Source organism: Octopus bimaculoides, chromosome 22 (genome assembly GCF_001194135.2).
Source record: "Octopus bimaculoides isolate UCB-OBI-ISO-001 chromosome 22, ASM119413v2, whole genome shotgun sequence".
NCBI lineage: Eukaryota > Metazoa > Mollusca > Cephalopoda > Octopoda > Octopodidae > Octopus > Octopus bimaculoides.
The window spans coordinates 32,238,946-32,244,605 of record NC_069002.1 but is presented as its reverse complement, the minus strand read 5'-3'; the positions used below and the strand labels follow the sequence as shown (position 1 = coordinate 32,244,605).

Genomic DNA, 5,660 nt, shown 5'->3' with positions numbered 1-5,660 from the left:
GTGTATACATACACGTATATATGTATATGCATATATATATATATGTATATGTATATACGTGAGCACGTGTGTGTGTCACACACTGACATATACATACACATAGATGCAGAAACGCAGAGACTGGATTTCACGTACAAAGGACACCCACAACTACATATATACACCAACGCATACACACAAAATACACACACATCCATACATTCATACATACATACATACATACATACATACACACAAACATAGAGACACGAACACAAGCGCAAACACTCACAACTACTCACATACACACAATGCAAACACAAACACACACACACACACACACACAATACAAACACACACACACACACACACACACACACACAAACTCTGACGTCTCTATAACTGATATAACATTGAACAGCGAGAACGAAATCCTTCAGACTTGGTTACTTTTGATAGAGACTAAGGAAGAAGTGACCCGAACCGATGTCAACACCAGACGTCAATTAATTGAAGACAACTAATGAACGCTGTAGACACTGGTGCTAAAGCTTGTCTTTTACCAAACAATGAAGAAAACAACAAATATATAATAATGATAATAATAATAATAATAATGATAATAATAATAATAATAATAATAATAATAATAATAATGATAATAAAAAGCATTTCTTTTCTTCTGCTGTTCACTTGTTGTGAGATGATTGTTCTCTGTTGCAATGCAGAAATATATCGTTGCATGGCAAATAAAAATTGATTATTTTTATGAAGAAAACAAAACTAATAAAATAGTAAAAGAAAACATCGTTTGAATATTTTCGGGGGGTTTTTTTTTTTCGTTTTTCGTTTTGTTTTTTTTTTCTTTTCGGTTATTTTGCAGCTTTGGTTCTGTGCTGGAAACACTCAATCTCAATTACAGTCATTTATGTTTTGTAATATTGCGAAGCTAGCACAGCTCTATGATATAACCCGTTCCTAAGATACAGGGTACCCACGCATATAACGCTTTGACATAGAGTCGTACCGAAAAATAAAAGAGTACCCAAAGGCTCTCTCATATTCGTTGCACTTAATGATACTGAACTACCATACGTTTCCGACATCGTTCGTGTCCCGGATACAGGGTACCAATTGGCCTTTGACAAAGTCGGTTCTTAAAACACAGAGTACCCAACCGTAACGCTTTGACGTACTCTCTACCTAATAATACAGAACAAAGATAGCCCTCTACTATAATCCGTTTCATAAAATACAGCGTAGCTCTATCTCTTTGACAGTCTGTGCCTATTTTTGAAAAATACTCACTAGGCGCAGGAATGAGTTCAAATTCCGCCGAGGTCGATTTAACCCCTTCACCGAAATTGCTACCCTTTTTGCCAAAATTTGAAACCAATGTGTAGCATTATTTGAAAAACAAAGGGTGCCTTCAGCTCTCTAAGAGTCTCTGCCTATTATTGAAACATACAGAGTACCTATAACACTGTGGTAGTCTCTAACTATTTTTGAAAATACACGGTACCCCATATCCCTTTCAAAGTTTGTTCTTATCTTTTTAAAATACAGGATGCACATAGCTCTCTGGCAATGTATTCCTTTTTTTTTTTAAGTGTAGCATATCCATAGCTATCTGACAGTCAGTAACCATTTTTAAGAACAACTCTCAAAATTCCGAATACTGCTTTTGTTTCTGGCGTTGTTTTCTATTTTTGTTATGTTTTTTGCGACAATCAATAATGCGATCAGCATCATAGAATTTTCGAACTAAAATCAAATCTAATCAAATATGGTCACCGATCTTACAATGCGTATTTCATTTGATGAGCAAACAAGATTAGATTTGGCGCATGCTGCATAACATTACGTTAGATCGTCTTCCATTGATGGCCCGCAAAATTCAGTTCCCAAATACCCGGTGCACCCTTTGTGTGTGTGTGTGTGTGTTTCGGATCTTTACGTTTTGAATTTAAAGTGCACTGATGAATTTGAATTCCCCCCACCGAAGGCCTCCATCAAGAGTTCTCCACTGTGGCTGCCATGGCCACATGTGGCCCTCGAGTATCCTTTCGGGGCAGCTCCTGATAGTCTTCCCTTCTATAAATATTAATAAGTTTTTCTCTAATTGACTCTCATATTAAAAAGGTTGAAAATCATTGGCATAGATTGGTATGTTACATAACCATCCCAAATGGATGATTGGTAAAGCTGAGTTTCGGGGTATCTGGGATAAATTAACATACTGCTTACCCTCAACTTCCGCCGAGGTCGATTTTGCTTTTCATCCTTTCAAGATCGATAAAACCTGTACCAGTTGAACACTGGGGTCGATGTGATCGACATGCTCTAGCTCTCAAAATTGTTCGCCTTGTTCCAGAATTTGAAACTAAAATTAACATGTTGTTAATTAATTGCTAATTAATTTTATCGTTAATTCTTTCTACTTCACTTTTTTCTCTCCAACAGAACACAAAAGTTGGTTCCGTTATAAAGAGCGTCTCTACATATGACCCCGACAATGGCCCGGGTGGATCAGTAACGTATTCACTACAGGTAAGTTGTAGATCGTCTTAAATGTACCCGTGTTTAACTTGTACTAATGTAGAATGAAAAGGTTGGGCAGCCCCGAGAAGATAAAGTGTATTGGCTACAAGTAAGCAGATTTCTTTTTGGTGCACCCGTGTTTAATGCGCACTTGGAGAGGAAAGGGCACCACTAAGCTGACTAGCTCATGGTACATTCATGATTATGACAACCAGACAAGAACTCATAACAGATCCGTCAACGCTCGGGTTACTGACTCACAGAGGATAGCAGAAGACCGAGAGAAGTAACGAAATCTGGTTGCGAGGTTATCATTAAATGCCCCAATGACCACAAAGTCAAAGGATAGGTAAAAAGGAATGTAAATTATAGAGGGAGGGCAGTCAGGAAATAAAAAATATTCATTACGAGTACGTAGGTTTTAATCGATATAACCGAGCGGAAGATGCACAGATGTAAAAGGCTCTATCATTGATACTGAATGATCGGGTAGATAAAGTATCCGGCTATTTTCTAAAAGATAACAATTTAAAATAAAAACCTGGAATATCATTGTACACTGCTGTCAGCAAGAAAATATGCGAAATCATTGATTAAAATTAATAGCGTTAGACAGAAGATTTATCTCGGTAGTGGTTTATCTCTCATCATCCAGTCTGTCATCATCTAGTTTTTCATCACGAAACAAGTCCTAAATACGGGCCCTTCTGAGAGGACTGTGAGATCACAAAACGATTTGGAAAGATCAATAAGCGGTTGTGTGAGCTAAATAGGGAACATAATTATATTCACTTCATGTATCTGAGCATATAGCTAATTTCAAAACAATGTATGGATAGAAGCAATGGTTGTGTTATTTTGAATAATTAAACCAACGTTATTGGTAAGCTTTTTATGACTTGAATAAGTTTACGTTGTGGGATACTGGTTATCTTCACACTGAAGTTCAGATTTATTAGAGAGATAGTGTTCTGAATCTGCGTCACACGTGGAAATCATTTTATTGTGTTTGCTTAGTAGATTGCCGTTGGAAAACGTGATAGCTAAGGGTTACCTTCAGCATAACTAGGAAGGTTTCTTCTTTCCGTCATATAATAGTGACTTGGATGCTATTTTCCAATTGCGTGTGTAATTAAGAGCATTTGTAGCAGTCTTTCTGTTCCCACTCGAATGAATTCTGGGTGTGATGTTTCAGTTTTCTAAATGCATGAGTGTGATTGTTGTAACATAGTTTAAAAGGTGTAGCAGTGGAACTTAAATATTTGTGTGCGTGTATAATGTATTGCTACTGGTAACATTATGTTGGAATATTATGTCATTAACTCGGTACTTGTCTAAAGAGCAATTACTCTGCTTCATATAGTTTCAATTTGGATTCCTGTAACAACCATAGTTATAGAAATTATCTTTTTAAATGGGATGATGCTCGCAATTCTGCAAAATTAAGTATAGTAAAGTAAGATAATTTATGGGTATTTTCTTGAAATTTCTATCGTAACGGTGCTGTAAGTGGGGATTCCTAAAGAGGTGGGAAAAGATTCTGAATATTTGATTAGCTACAACGAAGTTAAACAGTGTGTTATCCCACGTTATGTGCGCACGTGTGTGTGTTTGCGTGGGGGGGGGGTTATTTATGTATGTATGTATATTCTATTTGTAGTGTGACTGTTATTTGTGATTGATTGGTTTGTGCCGGTTCCTATGTGGTAAGTTCTCTATTTGCCCCCACTCTTTTAAGGGCTTGATTGTAATAAGGTGTTGCTTCATTAATGATATGTAAGTTGGCAGAGATATTAATGATTTTAAGGGAAATGTTCTTAACATGGTTATTAATAATATTTTGGAGTCGTTAGGTAAGCAGCTTATGTAATTTAAAGACCCACTCTGGTTTCCTTAAAGAGAGTTGATGATTTAAAAACGTCCAGTCAGCAAGTCTAATTTGTGTTGAGCGATTTCAGTAATTATACGGAATCTAAATTCCTCGAAAAGAATTAAGGCATCTTTCTAATCCTTCCTGCAGTCTGAAGATTGCAATCATTTAGCAACAATAACAGTTCAATGTTATATAGAAGTCTTTTTAAGGTCGAGAATTTACATTTGAGTTTGTTGAATAAGGAAAGTGCCGACCAGATCACTGATTTCTGTTGAGTCTGTAACTCCCACGCTTACATCAAACAGCATGTGTGGTGATTGTTTTATCCATAAAGTGTTTTGATAGATTCTTATGCATATATTATTCGCTATAACATTCCAAATTATCCATATTCACATTATTATTATTATTATTATTATTTGGAAGCCTAGTACTTATTCTATCGGTCTCTTTTGCCGAACCGCTAATTGACGGGGACTTAAACACACCAGCATCGGTTGTCAAGCGATGTTGGGGGGGGGGACAAACACAGACACATATATATATATATATATATATATATATACATACATATATACGACGGGCTTCTTTCAGTTTCCGTCTACCAAATTCACACACAAGGCTTTGGTCGGCCCGAGGCTATAGTAGAAGACACTTGGCCAAGGTGCCACGCAGTGGGAATGAACCCGGAACCATGTGGTTGGTAAGCAAGCTACTTACCACACAGCCACTCCTGCGCCTATTATAAATATCTCAGCATCTAATTACAATTATCTAAATACGAAAACCATTTCCTTCTATATTTTCCTTTCTTTTCCTGTTTTGCTCAACGAACTCAGCTATTCTAACGACACCTGAGTGATAAGAATGAACTTAGACCGAAATATATCATCTCTCCTACAAGTTATACTCTCCTACGTAATTTAATTCATTTTAATCTAAAAATCATTTTAACATCAACAACTGAAAATCTCGTAGAGCGTATTTCATTCTTTCGACGTACATTTCATTCGTTGCACGATCTCATACTTTTCTCAAGCTTCTATTGATTAAAACACATGGCCAAGTGTAACAAATCACATTTTTATATAATACAGATAACATCATTCCTGTAGACTAATCCCACGTTTCCTCCCTTAACTAAGAACGACATCTATCTCATATCTAACCTCACACACGCACGCGTGCATTTGCATATGTATATACACATACACGCGTACGTACATACATATATACCTACATATACGCATATATATATATATATATA

At 36.4% G+C, this 5,660-nt stretch overlaps 1 long non-coding RNA gene across 1 annotated transcript in view; it reads left to right on the top strand.

Annotated features, from left to right (window-relative positions):
- Positions 1 to 5,660, top strand: part of LOC106869639 (uncharacterized) — a 44,107-nt gene that overhangs the window by 8,811 nt on the left and 29,636 nt on the right. The window contains exon 2 of the long non-coding RNA XR_001409421.2: positions 2,443 to 2,529. This is a non-coding gene — a long non-coding RNA (uncharacterized LOC106869639). The remainder of the gene's footprint in view (positions 1 to 2,442; positions 2,530 to 5,660) is intronic.